Source organism: Triticum dicoccoides, chromosome 3B (genome assembly GCF_002162155.2).
Source record: "Triticum dicoccoides isolate Atlit2015 ecotype Zavitan chromosome 3B, WEW_v2.0, whole genome shotgun sequence".
Classification (NCBI taxonomy): domain Eukaryota; kingdom Viridiplantae; phylum Streptophyta; class Magnoliopsida; order Poales; family Poaceae; genus Triticum; species Triticum dicoccoides.
Window position 1 is genome coordinate 836,208,474 of NC_041385.1, and position 22,471 is coordinate 836,230,944.

At 44.7% G+C, this 22,471-nt stretch overlaps 1 long non-coding RNA gene across 16 annotated transcripts; it reads right to left on the reverse strand.

The window, feature by feature from the left end:
* Positions 1-4,760: 4,760 nt before the first annotated feature.
* LOC119278785 lies at positions 4,761-10,925 on the reverse strand. 16 transcript variants are annotated; one of them, XR_005137970.1, is made up of 15 exons: positions 10,162-10,925; positions 9,981-10,047; positions 9,809-9,895; positions 9,417-9,603; positions 9,242-9,286; positions 8,840-8,948; positions 8,308-8,542; positions 7,997-8,110; positions 7,391-7,619; positions 7,151-7,263; positions 6,637-6,789; positions 6,234-6,482; positions 6,060-6,139; positions 5,496-5,925; positions 4,761-5,130 (listed from the first exon to the last, which is right to left on the reverse strand). It is a non-coding gene; the product is annotated as an uncharacterized LOC119278785 (long non-coding RNA). The 16 variants fall into 16 exon arrangements; XR_005137969.1 differs by having other exon boundaries at positions 10,145-10,925; XR_005137971.1 differs by having other exon boundaries at positions 9,981-10,063; positions 10,145-10,925.
* Between the last annotated feature and the right edge of the window lie 11,546 nt (positions 10,926-22,471).

The window sequence follows — 22,471 nt, forward strand, 5'->3', positions numbered from 1 at the left end:
AGGGAGGCCAGTGACGGCCGGCGGCGCCGTACGTGTGGGCGAGAGGGGGCGGCGGCGTGGGCCGGGGCGGGGCACGGTGTGCAAACATACGGCGGGCGGCGTGGAGGGCGAGGGCGACGGTGGGCGGCGTCGAGGGCGACGGCGGGCGGCGTCGAGGGCGAGGGCGACGGCGGCAGGCCTTCGGCGCGGTGTTGAATCGGAGAAGACGAGAAAGGGTTCGGGCCCTTGTATTTATAGCCCCCCCCCCTTTAGTCATGGTTGGGGAGGCGACCCGCGACTAAAGGGTAACCTTTAGTCGTGGTTGGGGAGGCGGCCCGCGACTAAAGGGTAACCTTTAGTCGCGGTTGGCCAGACCAACCGCGACTAAAGGGTTTTTTGGCGGGATTTTGCGTTCCCGCGCGCAACGAAACAGGGTTTTTTGGCGGGTTTTTGCGTTCCCGCGAGTATGCATATTATACGCCTAGGCAGGAGTATGACTAAATCACTCCAAATTTCATGTATCATCAGTGGTATCTCGAATCATTCGAAAATGGACACCAAACACATCACGGGTAATATAATTCACATGATCCATTCAACAAAGTTTGGTACAATAAATTATTACACATCATTTCTTCCCTTGTGTCCCTGCTTGCTTACGATTGTGCCGTATCCATGGAGCATCCTCATCATTTAACTTAATGCTTGGGTCGGTGTTCACTTTGAAGGGCGGAATTTCAGCAAACATATTATAATCTTCTGACATGTCTGTCTTGTCCTCCACTCCCACGATGTTTCTTTTCCCTGAAAGAACAATGTGGCGCTTTGGATCATTGCATGATGTACTGATCGTTTTCTTATCTTTCCGTTTCCTCGGTTTGCTACTCATGTCCTTCACATAGAAAACCTGAGCGACATCTTTCGCTAGGACGAATGGTTCGTCAAGGTAACCAAGATTGTTGAAATCCACCATTGTCATTCCGTATTGCTAGCCCACCTTTACCCCACCTCCTGTTAGCTTGAACCATTTGCACCGGAACAAAGGGACCTTAAAGGAGGGTCCATAGTCAAGTTCCCATATCTCCTCTATGTAACCATAATATGTGACCTTTTGCCCATTCTTGGTTGCTGCATCAAAGCGGACACCACTGTTTTGGTTGGTGCTCTTTTTATCTTGGGCGATCGTGTAAAATGTATTCCCATTTATCTCGTACCCTTGGAAAGTCGTTATAGTCGAAGATGATGTCTTGGCCAACATGTACAGCTGATCTACAACATCATTGTCATTCATTAAATGTTTTCTCAACCAACTGCCGAAAGTCTCCATGTGGGCCTTCCTAATCCAGGATTCAGGCTTCCCCGGGTTGTCCGAGCGTAAAATATTCTTGTGTTTCTCAAAGTACGGAGCCACCAAGCTGGAATTGGTCAGTACAGTGTGGTGTGCTTCAGTCAGAGAATGGCCGTCCATACATATCGTTGATTTCCTTCCGATCGTGCCTTTTCCACTTAGTCTCCCCTCGTGCCGCGATCGAGGAAGACCAATCGGCTTAAGGTCAGGAACAAAGTCAACACAAAACTCAATTACCTCCTCATTTCCATAGCCCTTGGCGATGCTTCCTTCTGGCCTAGCACGGTTACGAACATATTTCTTTAATACTCCCATGAACCTCTCGAAGGGGAACATATTGTGTAGAAATACAGGACCGAGAATGAAAATCTCTTCGACTAGGTGAACCAAGAGGTTCGTCATAATATTGAATAAGGATGGCGGGAACACCAACTCGAAACTGACAAGACATTGGATCACATCGTTCTGTAACCGTGGTAGAACTTCTGGATTGATTACCTTCTGAGAGATTGCATTGAGGAATGCACATAGCTTCACAATGGCTACTCGAACATTTTCCGGCAGGAGCCCCCTCAAAGCAATCGGAAGCAATTGCGTCATAATCACGTGGCAGTCGTGAGACTTCAGGTTTTGGAACTTTTTCTCCGCCATGTTTATTATTCCCTTTATATTGGACGAGAATCCAGACGGGACCTTCATACTGCTCAGGCATTCAAAAAAGATGACCTTCTCTTCTTTGGTCAGAGCGTAGCTGGCACGACCTTGAAACCATTCTGGATGCCGGTCATCAGGGTCTTTCAAACGTTGCTGGTCCTGCCGTGCTTCCTTTGTATCATTTGTCTTCCCATACACGCCCAAGAAGCTTAGGAGGTTCACGCAAATATTCTTCGTAACGTGCATCACGTCGATTGCAGATCGGACTTCTAGGACTTTCCAATATTCTAGCTCCCAGAATATAGATTTCTTCTTCCACATGGCTGCGTGCCCGTCAGCTCCCTTCGGAACTGATTGTCCGCCAGGACCCTTTCCAAAGATGACTTTCAAATCCTTGACCATATCAAATACCTCAGCACCAGTGCGTTCCGCAGGCTTCGGCCGGTGATCTGCCTTGCCGTTGTAATGCTTGCCTTTCTTTCTTACTGGATGAATTTTCGGAAGAAATCGACGATGCCTAAGGTACACGTTCTTCTTACAATTTGGCAAATGTACACTTTCAGTCTCATGTAAGCAGTGCGTGCATGCATTGTATCCCTTATTTGACAGTCCCGAAAGGTTACTAAGAGCAGGCCAATCGTTGATGGTTACGAAAAGCAACGCTCGTAGGTTAAATTCCTCTTTTTTGTGCTCATCCCACACACGGACACCAGGTCTGCCCCACAGCTGTAAAAGTTCATCAACCAATGGCCTTAGGTACACATCGATGTCGTTGCCGGGTTGCTTCGGACCTTGGATGAGCACTGGCATCATAATGAACTTCCGCTTCATGCACAACCAAGGATGAAGGTTGTAGATGCATAGAGTCACGGGCCAGGTGCTATGGCTGGAGCTCTGCTCGCCAAAAGGATTCATGCCATCTGTACTTAGACCAAATCTTATGTTCCTTGCGTCAGCTGCAAAATCTTTGAACTCTCTGTCGATCTTTCTCCATTGCGTTCCATCTGCGGTGTGTCTCAACTCCCCGTCCGACTTACGGTCCTCTTTGTGCCATCGCAACAACTTGGCATGCTCTTTGTTCCTGAACAGACGTTTCAACCGTGGTATTATAGGAGCATACCACATCACCTTGGCGGGAACCCTCTTCCTGGGTTTCTCGCCCTCAACATCGTCACCAGGGTCATCGCCTCTGATCTTATAACGCAATGTAGTGCATACCGGGCATTCATTCAAATTCTCGTATTCACCGCGGTAGAGGATGCAGTCGTTGATGCATGCATGTATCTTCAGAACCTCTAAACCTAGAGGGCAGACAACCTTCTTTGCTTCGTACGTACTGGCGGGCAACTCGTTATTCTTTGGAAACATATTCTTCAACATTTTCAGCAAGTTTTCAAATGCCGAGTCAGCTACACCTGTCTGTGCCTTCCATTTTAGCAAATCCAGTGTGCAGCCCAGCCTTTTCAGACCATCATCGCATCCGGGGTACAACGACTTTCTGTGATCCTCTAACATGCGATCCAAATTCTCCCTCTCCTTTTCAGTTTCGCAGCGTCTCCGTGCATCAGCAATGGTCCGACCAAGATCATCAGCGGTCTCAGCACGTGCCTCTTCTTCACCTTCACCTTCCCCTTCACCTTCCCCTTCACCTTCAGCATCCTCCATGAAAGTATCACCGAAATGAGCAAGATAGCTTTCATCGATGAAATCATCCCCTTCTTCATCTTCTTCCATTATAACCCCTCTTTCTCCATGCTTGGTCCAACAATTATAGCTTGGCATGAAACCGTGCCGAAGCAGGTGCAGGTGAACTTCTCTTGAGGAAGAGTAACCCTTCTGATTCTTACAGTCAACACATGGACAGATAACAAAACCCTTCTGCTTGTTCGCATTAGCCACTACGAGGAAATCTTTCAAACCCGTAGTGAACTCGCGGGAGAGTCGGTTACCGTACATCCATTGCCGATTCATCTGCATTATTATAATATAAAATATATAATTAACCATCATGCATTTGTTAAACTAACTAGCTATAAACAATAGAAATTAAACAATGAACAACACGCATGCATATTTTATCAATGACACACATGCATGAAAGGTTCAAGTTGCTAACCGCGATCGAGGAGGAAAAAATAAATGAGGAACCTCAAGTGTGGCTCCAACACTTCATATCATGTTTGTTTCACCCTCTTGGGGCATTTCATCAAACACCTTGTGTGCATAAGAGGAACCAAAAGCAAACCTACACCCCCTTGTGAAGCTTGTGAAGAGAAGTGGCACCAAATGGCTAAGTGAGCGTGCTGAACTGGTATATATAAGGGAGGAGCTTTAGTCGCGGTTGGCCTGGCCAACCGCGACTAAAGGCCTTTGCGCACCTTTAGTCGCGGTTGGCCTGGCCAACCGCGACTAAAGCCCCTCACGTGCACCAGCTGGCCACCGAGCGCCCTGGGCCCAGGCCTTTGGTCGCGGTTCGTCTGCCGAACCGCGACTAAAGACTTCATTAGTCGCGGTTCCTACAGTTTCGCGACTAATGGGGCTGGACGGAAGCCTCTTTTTCTACCAGTGGAAGTATGGTTAGAATGTGTATTTCATATAGAAATGCATCTTTAGATCACATCATGTTAGCTCCTGAGTGGAAGATGGACGGGGAAAGGCAGGGCATGACTTTTCCTCATTGTTATGCGTTATAATCAGCACATTTGGTTTTCTTGTTGAGCAATTGATGCTTTAAATAATGAAAACCAGCAGAAATAGATAACTATAGATAAGAGTGACATCATGGATATTAATAGATGGATGCACATCACCAGAGGTTGTAGGCAGGGGCATAAGCGCAGTGTTGGAAAAGCAACATAGCATCGTTCAAAAGGCAAACGATGGCATTTATAAGACATGAAAGTAGCTTAGTTCGGATCTTAAACAGGGAAATGCATCAACAAAGGTTTGGCATGACTCTATGAGCGCCAAAGACCTCATTTGTAAACACGGCAGCAACACAACAGTAGTTTGTTCAAAAGGGTGCAAAGATGAGGTCTTGAAAACAGTGACGATGAAGCAGTCTTCACACGTTCTTGTGGACGGCGCCCTTAGCAGTGAGGGTGGAAGTAGCGAGGGTCAAGGCATCAAGCTTCTATATACAAATCAACCTGATGGAAAAGACAGAAAAGTTCATAAGACAAGAGATCCACATGCCATCGCAAGTTAACAAGAGTTAAATTGGTATCATAATAAAGCCCGTTAAGTATGTAGTCCATTAGTTACTGATAAAAGGTGTAGACATGAATAAATACATCAGTTGATATAGAAGGCATAAGGCAAGGATAAATCAGTGAAAGGACTATAGGTATCATCAGGATACTAAACAATATTCTAGAATCACCTGACATCATTTCTGGGTATCTATATATCATATAAAAGACAACACAATGTAAACCATGGTAAGTGGAAAATAACCAAAAGAAAGATATGAACAAATCTGTGAAAGAAGTATAGGTCGTTGGAATAGACGTACCACACACGCATGCTTATCCCCAAGCATGGATCAGGTACTAAATTTTTTTTTTGATGAACTGGTCTTTGTAGTAGCAGCAGCACCCGTAAGATCAGAATGTTTTCAGCAAAAGGAGTATATGAGAGATATATATTCATATTGTATATGAACAGGGAAAAAACCTAACAAGGCAAACTAAGGAAACAGAGGAATCAAAACTATAATTGCTATAGCATCAGAAGATCCATTGCGCGGGGTTTCCTAGCGCTAATTTTTTAATGATCCATGCGTGCATTTCCAGTTTGGATAGGCAGGTAATAGCATCTTTTGCTTCATTGCAGAGAGAGGGCGTACATTTTAAGTCTGGGTAGCTGAGCAAGTGCAGTTTCCATGGTCTTAGCAAGTGCAGTGGCAGCAGTACCATCATCAACATCAGTCAGTTAAGATCTCCCTGTGGCAGGGCCAAGTTAACCATTGGGAACCATGCAAGAGGAAAGCAAAAAAAAATTGAAAGAGGAAGCTAGATCCAATAGAAATGTTAACAGTCGTTGAAACAGATGAATCTATGGAAGCTGGTGTAATCACCTGGGCACTGTTCTTCTGCTGCCAAACAAGGATACGTGCATGGGGCAGACCCCTCTTCTGGAACTCCACGGTGTGGACAACTGGAGAACAGAAAGATAAATGAAAGACAGGATAAGCAAGATGTATGGCTAAGGAGAAGTGGGTTATAGGAAGAAATGGCACCGGGCACAGTACCAGCAATGACAGTCCCGAACACTGGCCCGCTGCTGATTTTCTGCAGGTAATCAAGAAGCTTCATCGAATGCACTCGTACGGTAATATCAGTCCTGTCGACTGCTTTTTGCCCATGTTCAAGACCCTGAACTATCTCAGGCCACTCCAGATCACACGCGAAGGTCGTGATTATAACAGGCAAGCCATGTGCATGTGAAGCAGTCACTTCATCGTGGAAGTTTTCTCACTTCTATGCCTAATAATCAGATTCTGGGATTATCAGAATGCAGATGTGATTTAATTAGCACGATGCAAGGGCAATCATTTCAGCTGCAACATATGTCTTCATCACTTGTAATTAAATAACAAACATGAATCATATAGGAAACTATATGATCAAATTTGTGATCACCAAAAAAAGCACCTTATTTGAACATAGTCACGAGAAAGGACACTAAGAACTCTCTAAGCTCATACACCCTCCTTGTTGCAGCATGGAAAGATGAATATCAGAAGATATCCAGGTGACCCACAACACCATAGAGCATGTTGTGATCCATCAAAATGCATCCATTATCTAGCGTTAAAGCAACAGACTGTTAAATACATGTCAATTTGTACCAAATCTAGTATAGTACTCTAGCTACCAATCCATGTCCTAAATGCAGCCGTGAAGAGGAAGTGAGCAGAAAACATTTATCACTAATTAAATGTTTCCCATTTCAAATGACTCTGACGATTATATAATGTGCAAAAAAGAATGAATAGGTGACATCAAACCAACAACAAATATATACCAACTATTGCCGGTTGATTTACTCACTAATCAGCAAAATATACTTATATTTGAGGTTCTACATAAAAAAAGCTTGGGAAAAAGCTAACAATACACATGAGAAGATGAACAAAAAGGATAGAAGGAAGCGATAGAAGTATACCTTAAATCGAATAGCTTAATTGAGTATCTTGGCCAATCCTTTGTACCTCTCATATGTAGTTCTAAGGCAAAGAACGGAGAATAATCATTTGAATCGAGTGCACAACTGTAGACCTGGATCAAAGAGGAATGGTCAAGCACGGTATAGTATAGGACTGTGAAAGCTAGAAATTTGTCCTTACAACGATGGAGACGTGCTACCAAAATGTAAGTTGGAGGAGATGAGGATCATACTACATACCGGCAGCCTTCCCGGTGTCAGTCTTGATCACGGACGCTGGCCTGCTGTAGCCGCCTCTGGTCGCCCGCCAACACCCACGATGGACGACGCGTACCTGATTCCACAGGGAAGACGACCGAGGGTCGTCGCTCACAATGCCGCTCTTGTCTTGACCGCTGCCGCCACCTGTCTAGGGAAACTTTTCTTTCCCTGAACTTGGTGAACCTTTAGCTTGTGTGCCTGAGACACTCTGCAAATAGGGAGGTCATTGTATTTACAGATCTGAAAGTGTTGTATATGATAAAATCAAAATAGGTAGAAGCCTAAAAGTGACCCAACAATACTTTCAACAGGTTGCTGTTTATGCAAGCAGTAGTATGCTTTAACCTCATAAATCAAAACATAACATGTTCAGGGCCAAAAATGTTGACCAAAATAAAGTGGTAGCAAGCCTAATTAAATTCATGACCGGTTCAGCCTCCTAGCTTAATAAATATATATAATGACAGTTCTGGCTGGTACTTAACATGGAGCAGCCGCAACCTCATATACTCAACAGACAACATCAACCAATAAAGAAAATGTGAACCAAATCAAAGTGGCATTGCTCCAAACCATAGAGCATACCTGAAAATCCACTTCTCCATATCTTTTCTCTCAAATAGAGGCATGCTGAATCCCTCACGTAAGAGGTTGCCAGTGCGTACGTCAAGCCAACAAAAAAGAACAGGAGAGCCCAACCTACAAAAAAAGAGAATGCAATTCTTTTACAACAACGAATCGTAGAGCAAGAAAATGACAAGGGACCAAAAGAGAAGCAATCAACATGGCTCAGCATGCAAGCGGACGGCGTAATCTGCCACTACAGCAGTTTGGATTTTCATCGAACGCCTTATATACCGGAAAATTGAGGAAGGGGCGAGGAGGAGCTGGTATACCGGAAGGGTTGGAGACGCAGTTGTGTGCCCAACACAGTTCTCTGGCAAGATTATTTGCAATGCAGGTGTTAAACTGCAGAAAGAATGCACCAATCTCCAAAATAGTGAAAGAACTCTCATTGTGAGGCAAAATGGTCAAACTGTTTTTGTAACACCTAAATATTGCAGGGCAGAGTTATAAGAGGGGTCATGAGTTGCTTTGGAAGCACGGGAATGGCTAAAAAACCTGCAAAATCTGTAACAGACACAAAACAATATAACTCTCAGAAGAAATATTGCTCTTGTCCATGTGATAAATTTAAATGTAAAACATTTACAGTAAAGTCGATAGAAATGAGCAGGAATTTAAAATCTTTATAAAAACTATAAAGAACAGAGCAAATCCCTAGTTCAGTTCTACTCAAAGACAAAGATGATGATACAGATTCTAAGCTAGATGGCACATCTACATAAAGAACCAACATGACAAATGCAAGGAAACCGGAGATAAATCTTCGGCTAAGATTGAAGAAAGAAAATAGGATGAGCTCACCTTTGATCTGCATAGCACATCCAGGAATAACCAACTTCTTCCTTAATCATGTGAGTGCCCAGGACAAAACAATCTTCGAGTTCATTGGTGAGCAACCTTTCTGAAGCTCCTACAAAGAGAAAATTTAGAATTTTATCCCAGAGCACAGTCGCAGTGATTAAGCAAACTGGAACACTCTCAAATGCTTAGCAAGCTCTACTTTCAAGAACCATATACAAAATCAATGAATAGAAGGCTGAGTGAGCTAAACAGAATTTGGTTAAAGCTGTCACACTATAATTAGAAAAGCATATCCGTAGCAGGTGAACCTAAAAATTTATATACAGCCAACCACTGCACAAACGCACCGGTTCATGGAATATGTACCAAGACCTAATCAAGCAAGCCAATAGGAAACCTAACCTTGTTGGTAAACAGCACACACATCCAACAAAATCAACAAAGAACCTGCACATGGAAAGGAACATGAAAGAAAAAAATGTCTCAGCTCGCACACATTTTATCGAACAGGATTCAGGAGACGAGCAGAAAAGATCTTAGCTCCGAGTGCAAATAACCAACTGATGTGATCGCATACCCGAGCAGCAAGCCACCCACGAAACAAACAAGCTTGTAAATCCATCAGATTGCTGAAGAGGTAATGTTCATTCACAAATGACCTAATTTTGCTTTGGTAGGGCAGCAGGCAAGCTTCTGCTGTTGCTGGTTCCGACGACAAGCACAATGAGAGGCAGCTTACCAAATACAATTAACAGCTGCAAAACCTGAAAAATAACAGATGCTTGGATTAGGAAGGCACCATAGCTGGCAGTTGTTTGTACCAAGCATAATGAAACATCACCTTTCTAAAGTCAGGAAAAGGTAAACAAAAAATAGATTGGTAATGATATATGTGTGTAGTACAGCACAGTATCAAGCAGCATAAAGTTACTGCCACAATTGCCATTCTTTTTCAGATATGATACTAACCTGGTACTGAAAGCCAATGACTGTCTAGTAATGTAGTTAAAAAATAACTTGAGTATACTAACTCTAAAGTTCATTGCCGGGTTTGACCTATAATATATCAACAATATAAACATGATTATCCAGAATAAATTTAGATATTCAGAAAAAAATGGAGCAAAAGAAAGTGACTAACCTGAACCCAACAGAACCATCGCAAGGCCTCCGGTTAGAGGAACGACCAGTCCAACACTTGCAGCAGGCTGCAAGAACACAACACTGTAATGGATCAAATCAAAGAGCAGCAAAGCGTACATTGAAAAGGGAAAAAGGAAAAGCATAAGGGATAGGCCAAACCACCCATAATCCTTCTCGACCTTCTCTGTTGTGGGGCGACGGCACCGTGGATGGCCTCCTCTGCAGCCAGCGCTCCCCGTGCGTCGAGGACAACGGCGACAACGCCACGCTCCACATGCCCAGTCCAGAGGCGGAGGGAGAAGTGACAGGTGCAGCAGTGGCACGGGGTGGCCGAACACGGAGAAGAAGGGGCATAGGGGTCACCGGGGGCGGCAGGAGTGGGGAGACGCGAAGAGGCTGCTGCGGCGTGGGGAGAGCACGACGCGTCGACCCGCTGGACCACGCAGCTCCACACGTGCGGCGAGCTCCCACTGCTTCCCGCTGCTCGCCGCCCTGTCACGCCGCCGCATCCTCGCCAGCCCTGCGCGCTCGCGGTCGCCGCTGCCTGCTGCTGCGCTGTTGCCGCTGTCGCCCGCAGATGCGCCAGCCGCCACCGCCCGCGCCGCCTCGCCAGCCCTATGCGCTTGCTGCCGCCCACCCCTGGCCTCGCCTCCGGCCGCCGTTGTTCGCCCGCCGCACCGGCCCCCACTCCTCGCGCCCAGCCACCCCTGCTCGCCCGCTGCCGCCCCGTTAGCCGCATGCTGGCCGCGCTGCGGTCAGCCACGGCCTGCGTGCGGGCATGCCCAGCCCTTGCAGCAGGAGGAGGAGAGGCGGACGCACTGGGGCTTCGAGGGGAGGAGAGTAGGAGGCGGAGCAGCGCGGCCGGTGGCGTGCGGGGCTAGGGTTTGGAGGGAGGAGAGAGCTGAGGTGGGAGGAGGGAGCCGAGGCGGCAGGAAGAGGAGAGTGGCGGCCAGGTCCTCCCCACAGGAGCGGTTGGCTTTTATACGCTCGTGTGTGAAATGACGAAAATGCCCACGGCGGGGCACCAAATTAACCAGCGGTGGCACGACCGATTTAAAGGCGACGTGGCCACCTTGGTCCTGCCTAGCGGTTCTCCAGCGTTTACAGAGGCCCTGTTTGGTTCATAAGTCCTAGGCCTTTTTTTAGTCTTAACTTATAAGTCTCAAGTCCCTAAAAAGTTCCTACCTGTTTGGTTCTTGGGACTTATAAGTCCCTATAAGACCATATTACAATTATAAGTCCCTATAAGTCCCTCCTTGAGAGTCTTATTTCATAAGTCCCAAATGCCCACTTTAAGTCCCTATAAGTCCCTCCTGTTTGGTTTAGATGGGACTTATAGGGACTTTTTTAAGTCCTTAAGCCAATAAGTCCCTGAAAACAAACACGCACAGATTAAATTGGGTTCAATCAAGGCAATGGTCCAGGAGCGGCAATTCCTCGTCTCCAATGGGGTGCAGCTAGACGATAATCGTACGCTGGCTGATTACAACATCCAGCATGAATCCACACTCGAGCTCCAAGAGAAGATGCAGATCTGCGTGACGGAGATGCTGATGAATAGGACTTTCCCCCTCTGTTGGATTTGCTAGTGGGCTTTTGGCCCAAAGCGCAACTAAAATTCTGAAATTCTCTTGGCCCATTCATGCACACATGTGAGTGGAGTGAATGAGGCTAAAGTTTAGTCCCACCTCATAAGTTAAGAGAGAGTTGCACCTATTTATAAGGTGAGCTCTCCACCACTTGTATGAGCATCAGAAGAGGAGACCTACACGCGCGCTCCTCCTCGCTCGCCACGCCACGCCTCGGCGCGCCGCGCCGCGGGTTGCGGGATTGAGCCGAGCCAAGGACAGAGCTATGCACGTTATCTATATTTTTGCTGCTCGGGAAACATTAATGAGTCATTAGTTAATAATTAACGGACGCATTAATTACTGAACCGTTTCCGATTCTTTTGGATCGTGACGACTCGGACGTTGGGTTTACTCCCACGATCTACCCGGCCCGCACTATATAGTCAGGCAGACGTCTACCCTAGCCGCCGCCGCTTCGTATGGTTTCTGACCACCGCTCTAGATCATTGCGCCGCCAAGCAAGTCTTCTCCATCCCTCCTTTCAGCGTGCACTGGGAGAAGGGACAGCAGGCCTCCGGAACCCTGCCTCTCGTGATCCTGTACAAGTGAGGGGCGATCAGGTTTTTGGGGAGCGCACTCGCGCGACTGCTGGCAGCGACGACTTCGCGAACGACGACTCCCCGACCTCGGCAACCTCATCCTCGACGACATGGGCGACAATGTCAACGCCGGCGGTGCTGCTCCCGCTGCACCGTACGTGATTCTATCTTTCCTGTTCGAGATCGTGGTAGAATTGATGTTTCTGGTATGTGCCCTAGATGTGATCTGTTCATCTACTATGCTAGTTAGCATGATTAGTTCAATCTCTGCTACTGTAGTCATGATTTATCTTCTGTTTATCCGGATTAAATCTCGTAGTAATTTGCTCATATTTCCAACAATCCAAAAACCTGATCATAGGCAATTTACTCCGAGTGGTTTTGCTGCGCATCTGAAGCCGCCTGCATTTAAGGGGGCACAATATAAGAGGTGGAGCACGAGAGCAGTCTACTGGTTTCAGACCATGGGCTGCTATGACGCCACTAAGGGCAAGCCTGAGGGCGATCTTAATCCAACACAGCTGGAAGCTTTTGAGAAGACTGATACTCTCTTTAAAGGCGCTCTTTTGGGTGTTCTTGATGATTCCATTATGGATTTGTATATGTCGTTTGACAACAGCAAGGACATGTGGGCTACGCTCGAGGCCAAGTTTGGTGCCTCGGACGCCGGTAGCGAGTTGTACATCATGGAGCAATTCTATGACTACAAAATGACTGATGAGCGCTCTGTTGTACAGCAGGCTCATGAGATACAGTCGCTCGCAAAAGAAGTTGAGCACTTCAAGTGTGTGTTGCTGGACAAATTTGTTGCCGGAGGCATTATTGCCAAGCTTCCACCTTCGTGGAACAATTTTGCTACTTCCCTGAAACACAAGAGACAAGAGTTTTCCGTTTCGGATCTCATTGTTACTCTTGATGTTGAAGAGAAGGCGAGAGCAAAGGACACACGTGCTCGAGTTGCCGAGGGAGCTTCTAGTGCCCACATGGTACAGAAGAACTTCCAGCCCAATAAGTTCAAAAACAACAAGAACAAAACTCAGGGGAAAGGCAAGTTTGATACAAAGAACAAGCCATCACATTCTACCAACTTCAAGAAGAATTCTCATAAGAAGGGGAAGGGACTTTGCCATGTCTGCGGTGATCCTAATCACTGGGCTCCGAAGTGTCCTAACCGCTTTGAGGAGCGCGAACATGAGAAGGGCGGCAAGTCCGCTAATGTTGTCATCGGTGATACTGATATGAAGGAATCAGGATACGGTATTTTTCCTACCATCCTTTCAGTATTTCAATCCCCTGATTGGTTAATTGACACCGGTGCCAATGTACATGTTTGTGCTGGCGCCTCCATGTTTTCTTCTTATCAGGCCACAGGGACTTCTCCCGTGCTAATGGGGACCGGGTCACATGCCATCGTTCGAGGTGTTGGTACGGTCGATCTGAAGTTTACTTCGGGGAAGACCGTGCGTCTGAAGAACGTTCATCATGTGCCGTCCATCAATAAAAATCTCGTTAGCGGTTCCCATTTATGTTGAGATGGTTTTAAGTTGGTTTTTGAGTCTAATAAAGTTGTAATTTCCAAGTGTGGACAATTTGTTGGAAAAGGCTATGAGTGCGGAGGCTTGTTTCGCCTATCTTTGTCAGATATTTGCACTAAAGTTATTAATAATGTTTGCCACAATAATGAGTCGGATATTTGGCATTCACGACTTTGTCATATTAACTTTGGTTGCATGACGCGGCTAGCCAATATGAATTTAATTCCGAAAATCTCTACTGTCAAAGGCTGTAAGTGCCAAGTATGTGTGCAAGCTAAACAACCTCGCAAGTCCCATAAGACTGCAGAGGCAAGAGACTTGGCGCCACTAGAGCTTATACATTCTGATTGAGATGAATGGCGTGTTGACAAAAGGTGGAAAGAGATATTTCATGACATTGATTGATGACTCCACTAGATATTGTTATGTGTATCTTCTGAAATCAAAAGATGAGGCTTTAACTTTCTTCAAAAACTATAAAGCTAAGGCAGGGAACCAACTTGATCGAAAAATTAAACGGCTTAGGTCCTATCGTGGTGGAGAGTATTTTTCCAATGAATTTGATCTGTTTTGTGCGGAACATGGTATAATCCATGAGAGAACGCCTCCCTACTGACCTCAGTCTAATGGGGTGGCCGAAAGAAAGAACCGAACTCTAACTGATTTGGTTAACGCCATGTTAGACACATCGGGTCTTTTCAAGAAATGGTGGGGGGAGGCGGTAATGACCGCGTGTCATGTCCCAAACCGAGTTCCCACAAAGCATAAGACCATGACTCCATTTGAGGAATGGGAAAGGAAAAGGTTGAAACTCTCTTACCTACGTTCTTGGGGTTGTTTGGCGAAAGTCAATATACCAATTCCCAAGAAGCGCAAGCTTGGACGAAAAACTGTGGATTGTGTTCTTCTGGGCTATGCTTTTCATAGCATTGGCTATTGATTTTTAATAATAAAATCTGAGGTATCCGACATGCATGTTGGTACGATTATGGAGTCTAATGATGCAACTTTCTTTGAGGACATATTTCCTATGAAGGATATGTCAAGTTCATCAAATCAGGAGATACCTATTCCATCTAGTGAGGAACTCACTGTAATTCCTGAACCCACCATTGCGATGGAACACGTTGAGAATCCTGTTGAGGGTGACTATGAAACTCCTATAAGGAGTAAGAGACAGAGGACTACAAAGTCCTTTGGTGATGATTTCACTGTGTACCTCGTGGATGACACACCCAGGACTATTTCAGAAGCCTATGCATCTCCTGATGCTTACTACTGGTAGGAAGCTGTTCGTAGCGAGATGGATTCCATCTTAGCTAACGGTACCTGGGAGATCACTGACCGTCCTTATGGGTGCAAACCTGTAGGATGTAAGTGGGTGTTCAAGAAGAGGCTTAGACCTGATGGTACAATTGAAAAGTACAAGGCACGGCTTGTGGCTAGGGTTATACCCAGAAAGAAGGTGAAGACTTCTTTGATACTTACTCACCCGTGGCTAGACTGACCACAATTCGGGTGCTACTATCACTGGCTGCCTCACATGGTCTTCTCATTCATCAAATGGACGTTAAGACGGCTTTCCTCAATGGAGAGTTTAAGGAGGAAATTTACATGGATCAACCAGATGGTTTTGTAGTACCTGGTCAAGAAGGAAAGGTGTGCAAGTTATTAAAGTCTTTATATGGCCTTAAACAAGCTCCTAAGGAGTGGCATGAGAAGTTCGAAAGAACATTAACTGCTGCCGGCTTTGTAGTAAATGATGGTGACAAGTGTGTGTACTATCGCCATGGTGGGGGCGAAGGAGTTATTCTTTGTCTGTATGTCGATGACATATTGATCTTTGGAACCAAACTTGATTTAATCAAGGAGATTAAGGATTTCTTATCTCGCTGTTTTGAGATGAAGGATCTAGGAGTAGATGATGTTATCTTAAACATCAAGCTGTTGAGAGATGAGAATGGTGGGATCACACTACTTGAGTCTCACTATGTGGAAAAGGTCTTGAGTCGTTTTGGGTATAGCGACTGCACGCCTTCTCCAACTCCATATGATGCTAGTGTGTTGCTTCGAAAGAATCGACGAATTGCTAGAGATCAACTGAGGTATTCTCAGATTATTGGCTCGCTTATGTATTTGGCGAGTGCCACGAGGCTTGACATCTCTTTTGCTGTGAGCAAGCTGAGTCCGTTTGTGTCAAAACCGGGAGATGATCATTGGCGTGCGCTTGAGAGAGTTATGCGCTACTTGAAGGGCACTGCGAGCTATGGGATTCACTACACCAGGTATCCAAGGGTACTGGAGGGTTATAGTGACTCGAACTGGATATCTGATGCTGATGAGATTAAGGCCACAAGTGATTATGTTTTTACACTTGGTGGTGGCGCTGTTTCCTGGAAGTCTTGCAAGCAGACCATCTTAACGAGGTCAACTATGGAAGCAGAACTCACAGCATAAGACACTGCCACGGTTGAAGCAGAGTGGCTTCGTGAGCTATTGATGGACTTACCTATGGTTGAAAAACCAATACCCCCTATCCTGATGAACTGTGATAATCAAACTGTGATCGTCAAGATAAATAGTTCTAAGGACAATATGAAGTCCTCAAGGCATGTGAAGAAGAGATTAAAATCTGTCAGGAAACTGAGGAATTCCGGAGTTATTACGTTGGATTATATCCAAAGGTCGAAAAACTTGGCAGATCCCTTCACAAAGGGTCTATCACGTAATGTGATAGATAATGCATCGATGGAGATGGGTTTGAGACCCACCGCATGAGTTGTCCATAGTGGTAACCCACTCTATGTGATCGGAGATCCCGTGAAGTAGAAGTGGGAGACAAGCTGTTGGTCAGCTGAGAGGAGAGTATCCTTATTTTAATTATCCCATTCCGTGCAGATGCAATACTCTCCTGATCTGCATGGCAGGTTGATATCTATCTTAATGTGTTCCAAGTGGCTTATTTGAGTAAGCAGGGATGTTGTCCTGCAGAGCATCTCCTGAGGAACACACCTATATGAATTTGACTGTTAACATCGCACTCTGTGAGAAGTGGGTGCTCTCTAATAAATTCATGAAAGGCCCTGGAGTACGACGTATACGCTCTACCTGCGAGGAAGCCTTGCGGCAGCCAAGTATCGGTCAAGAATTTGTGTGAAACTAGTCTCGCAGAAAAATTGTAGTTCAAGGCATAGTCCACTATTCAAGTTGTGATCTAGTGTAGCATAAATCTCTAAGTGGAAGTTCAACTTCACAGTCTCCACTAAGCACCGGTATATAAACAATGTTTTGGAAACAAATGGTGAAATGTGCCAATGAGACTTTGTGGGGGATTGTTGGAATTTGCTAGTGGGCTTTTTGTTGGCGAACGTAGTAATTTCAAAAAATTTCCTACGCACACGCAAGATCATGGTGATGCATAACAACGAGAGGGGAGAGTGTTGTCTACGTACCCTCGTAGACCGAAGCGGAAGCGTTGACGCAACGTAGAGGAAGTAGTCGTACGTCTTCCGGTCCAACGTATCCAAGCACCGTTACTCTGGCACCTCCGAGTTCTTGACACACGTACAGCTCGATGACGCACCCCGAACTCCGATCCAGCAGAGGTACGGGGAGGAGTTTTGTCAGCACGACGGCGTGGTGACGATCTTGATGTTCAACTGTCACAGGGCTTCGCCTAAGTACCGCTACAATATGACCGAGGTGTAATATCGTGGAGGGGGGCACCGCACACGGCTAAGGGACGATCACGATGATCAACTTGTGTGTTCATGGGGTGCCCCCTGCCCCCGTATATAAAGGAGTGGAGGAGGGGAGGGCCGGCCCTCTCTATGGCGCGCCCTAGGGGAGTCCTACTCCCACCGGGAGTAGGATTCCCCCTTTCCTAGTCCAACTAGGAGTCCTTCCATGTATTAGGAGTAGGAGACAAGGAAGGGGAAGAGAGAAGGGAAGGAAGGAGGGGGTGCGGCCCCTCCCCCTAGTCCAATTCGGACTAGGCCATGGGGGGGCGCGCGGCCTGCCCTAGGCAGCCCCTCTCTCTTTCCCGCAGGGCCCAATAAGGCCCAATACTTCTCCCCGGCGAATTCCCGTAACTCTCCGATACTCCGAAAAATACCCGAATCACTCGGAACCTTTCCGAACTCCAAATATAGTCGTACAATATATCGATCTTTACGTCTCGACCATTTCGAGACTCCTCGTCATGTCGCCGATCTCATCCGGGACTCCGAACTCCTTCGGTACATCAAAACTCATAAACTCATAATAAAACTGTCATCGAAACCTTAAGCGTGCGGACCCTACGGTTCGAGAACAATGTAGACATGACCGAGACACGTCTCCGGTCAATAACCAATAGCGGGACCTGGATGCCCATATTGGTTCCTACATATTCTACGAAGATCTTTATCGGTCAGACCGCATAACAACATACGTTGTTCCCTTTGTCATCGGTATGTTACTTGCCCGAGATTCGATCGTTGGTATCCAATACCTAGTTCAATCTCGTTACCGGCAAGTCTCTTTACTCGTTCCGTAATACATCATCTCGCAACTAACTCATTAGTTGCAATGCTTGCAAGGCTTAAGTGATGTGCATTGCCGAGAGGGCCCAGAGATACCTCTCCGACATTCGGAGTGACAAATCCTAATCTCGAAATACGCCAACCCAACAAGTACCTTTGGAGACACCTGTAGAGCACCTTTATAATCACCCAGTTACGTTGTGACGTTTGGTAGCACACAAAGTGTTGCTCCGGTAAACGGGAGTTGCATAATCTCATAGTCATAGGAACATGTATAAGTCATGAAGGAAGCAATAGCAACATACTAAACGATCGGGTGCTAAGCTAACGGAATGGGTCATGACAATCAGATCATTCAACTAATGATGTGATCCCGTTAGTCAAATAACAACTCTTTGTCCATGGTTAGGAAACATAACCATCTTTGATTAACAAGCTAGTCAAGTAGAGGCATACTAGTGACACTCTGTTTGTCTATATATTCACACATGTATTATGTTTCCGGTTAATACAATTCTAGCATGAATAATAAACATTTATCATGATATAAGGAAATAAATAATAACTTTATTATTGCCTCTAGGGCATATTTCCTTCAGTCTCCCACTTGCACTAGAGTCAATAATCTAGATCACATCACCATGTGATTCACATCGATAGTTCACATCATCATGTGATTAACACCCATAGTTCACATCGCCATGTGACCAACATCAAAAGGGTTTACTAGATTCAGTAATCTAGTTCACATCTCTATGTGATTAACACCCAAAGAGTACTTAGGTGTGATCATGTTTTGCTTGTGAGAGAATCTTAGTCAATGGGTCTTTCACATTCAGATCCGTTATGTATTTTGCAATTTTTTATGTCTACAATGCTCTGCACGGAGCTACTCTAGCTAATTGCTCCCACTTTCGATATGTATCTAGATCGAGACTTAGAGTCATCCAGATCGGTGTCAAAACTTGCATCGACGTAACCCTTTACGATGAACCTTTTGTCACTTCCATAATTGAGAAACATATCCTTATTCCACTAAGGATAATTTTGACCGCTGTCCAGTGATCTACTCCTAGATCACTATTGTACTCCCTTGCCAGACTCAGTGCAGGGTATACAATAGATCTGGTACACAGCATGGCATACTTTATAGAACCTATGGCCAAGGCATAGGGAATGACTTTCATTCTCTTTCTATCTTCTGCAGTGGTCGGGTTTTGAGTCTTACTCAATTTCACACCTTGTAACACAGGCAAGAACTCTTTCTTTGACTGTTCCATTTTGAACTACTTCAAAATCTTGTCAAGGTATGTACTCATTGAAAAAACTTATCAAGCGTCTTGATCTATCTCTATAGATCTTGATGCTCAATATGTAAGCAGCTTCACCGAGGTCTTTCTTTGAAAAACTCCTTTCAAACACTCCTTTATGCTTTGCAGAATAATTCTACATTATTTCCGATCTACAATATGTCATTCACATATACTTATCAGAAATGCTGTAGTGCTCCCACTTACTTTCTAGTAAATACAGGCTTCACTGCAAGTCTGTATAAACTATATGCTTTGATCAACTTATCAAAGCGTATATTCCAACTCCAAGATGCTTGCACCAGTCCATAGATGGATCGCTGGAGCTTGCACATTTTGTAAGCACCTTTAGGATTGACAAAACCTTCTGGTTGCATCATATACAACTCTTCTTTAATAAACCCATTAAGAAATGCAGTTTTGACATCCTTTTGCCAGATTTCAAAAAATATGGCAATTGCTAACATGATTCGGACAGACTTTTAAGCATCAATACGAGTGAGAAAATCTCATTGTATTCAACATCTTGAACTTTGTCAAAAACCTTTTTCGACAAGTCTAGCTTTGTAGATAGTAACACTACTATCAGTGTCCATCTTCCTCGTGAAGATCCATTTATTTTCTATGGCTTGCCGATCATCGGGCAACTCCACCAAAGTCCACACTTTGTTCTCATACATGGATCTCATCTTAGATTTCATGGCCTCAAGCCATTTCGCGGAATCTGGGCTCATCATCGCTTCCTCATAGTTCGTAGGTTTGTCATGGTCAAGTAACATGACCTCCAGAACAGGATTACCGTACCACTTTGGTGCGGATCTCACTCTGTTTTACCTACGAGGTTCGGTAGTAACTTGATCTGAAGTTACATGATCATCATCATTAGCTTCCTCACTAATTGGTATAGTAGTCACAAGAACAGATTTCTGTGATGAACTAGTTTCCAACAAGGGAACAGGTACAGTTACCTCATCAAGTTCTACTTTCCTCCCACTCACTTCTTTCGAGAGAAACTCCTTCTCTAGAAAGGATCCATTATTAGCAACGAATGTTTTGCCTTCGGATCTGTGATAGAAGGTGTACCCAACAATTTCCTTTGGGTATTCTATGAAGACGCACTTCTCCGATTTGGGTTTGAGCTTATCAGGATGAAACTTTTTCACATAAGCATCGCAGCCCCAAACTTTAAGAAACGACAACTTTGGTTTCTTGCTAAACCACAGTTCATATAGTGTCATCTCAACGGATTTAGATGGTGCCCTATTTAACGTGAATGCAGTTGTCTCTAATGCATGATCCCAAAACGATATTGGTAAATTGGTAAAAAACATCATAGATTGTACTATATCCAATAAAGTACGGTTATGACATCGGACACACCATTATGATGTGGTGTTCCAGGTGGCATGAATTTGTGAAACTATTCCACATTGTTTTAATTGAAGACCAAACTCGTAACTCAAATATTTGTCTCCGCGATCAGATCGTAGAAACTTTATTTTTCTTGTTACGATGATTTTTCCACTTCACTCTGAAATTCTTTGAACCTTTCAACTATTTCAGACTTATGTTTCATCAAGTAGATATACCCATATCTGCTCAAATCATTTTGTGAAGGTCAGAAAATAATGATATCCGCCACGAGCCTCAACATTCATCGGACCACATACATTTGTATGTATGATTTCCAAAAAATCTGTTGCTCTCTCCATAGTACCGGAGAACGGCGTTTTAGTCATCTTGCCCATGAGGCACGGTTCGCAAGTACCAAGTGATTCATAATCAAGTGGTTCCAAAAGTCCATCAGTATGGAGCTTCTTCATGCGCTTTACACCGATATGACCTAAATGGCAGTGCCACAAATAAGTTGCACTATCATTATTAACTTTGCATCTTTTGGCATCAATATTATGAATATGTGCATCACTACGATCGAGAGCCAACAAACTATTTTCGTTGGGTGTATGACCATTGAAGGTTTTATTCATTTAAATAGAACAACAATTATTCTCTGATTTTAAATGAATAACCATATTGCAATAAACATGATCAAATCGTATTCATGCTCAACGCAAACGCCAAATAACATTTATTTAGGTTTAACACTAATCCAGAAAGTATAGGGAGTGTGCGATGATGATCATATCAATCTTGGAACTACTTTTAACACACATCGTCACTTCACCCTTAACTAGTTTCTGTTTATTCTGCAACTCCCGTTTCGAGTTACTACTCTTAGCAACTGAACCAGTACCAAATACCGAGGGGTTGCTATAAACACTAGTAAAGCACACATCAAACACCTGTATATCAAATATACCCTTTTTTACTTTGCCATCCTTCTTATCCACCAAATATTTAGGGCATTTCCGCTTCCAGTGACCATTTCCTTTGCAGTGTAAGCACTCAGTTTCAGGCTTTGGTTCAGCTTTGGGCTTCTTCGTGGGAGTGACAACTTGCTTGTCAATCTACTTGAAGTTCCCCTTTCTTTCCCTTTGCCCTTTTCTTGAAACTAGTGATCTTGTCAACCATCAACACTTGATGCTCTTTCTTGATTTCTACCTTCGTCGATTTCAACATCACGAAGAGCTCGGGAATCATTTTCGTCATCCCTTGCATACTATAGTTCATCACGAAGTTCTACTAACTTGGTGATGGTGACTAGAGAATTCTGTCAATCACTATCTTATCTAGAAGATTAACTCCCACTTGATTGAAGCGATTGTAGTACCCAGACAATCTGAGCACATGCTCACTAGTTGAGCGATTCTCCTCCATCTTTTAGCTATAGAACTTGTTGGTGACTTCATATCTCTCAACTTGCTTGAAATATTAACTTCAATTCCTGGAACATCTCATATGGTCCATGATGTTCAAAACATCTTTGAAGTCCCGATTCTAAGCCATAAAGCATGATGCACAAAACTATCAAGTAGTCATCATATTGAGCT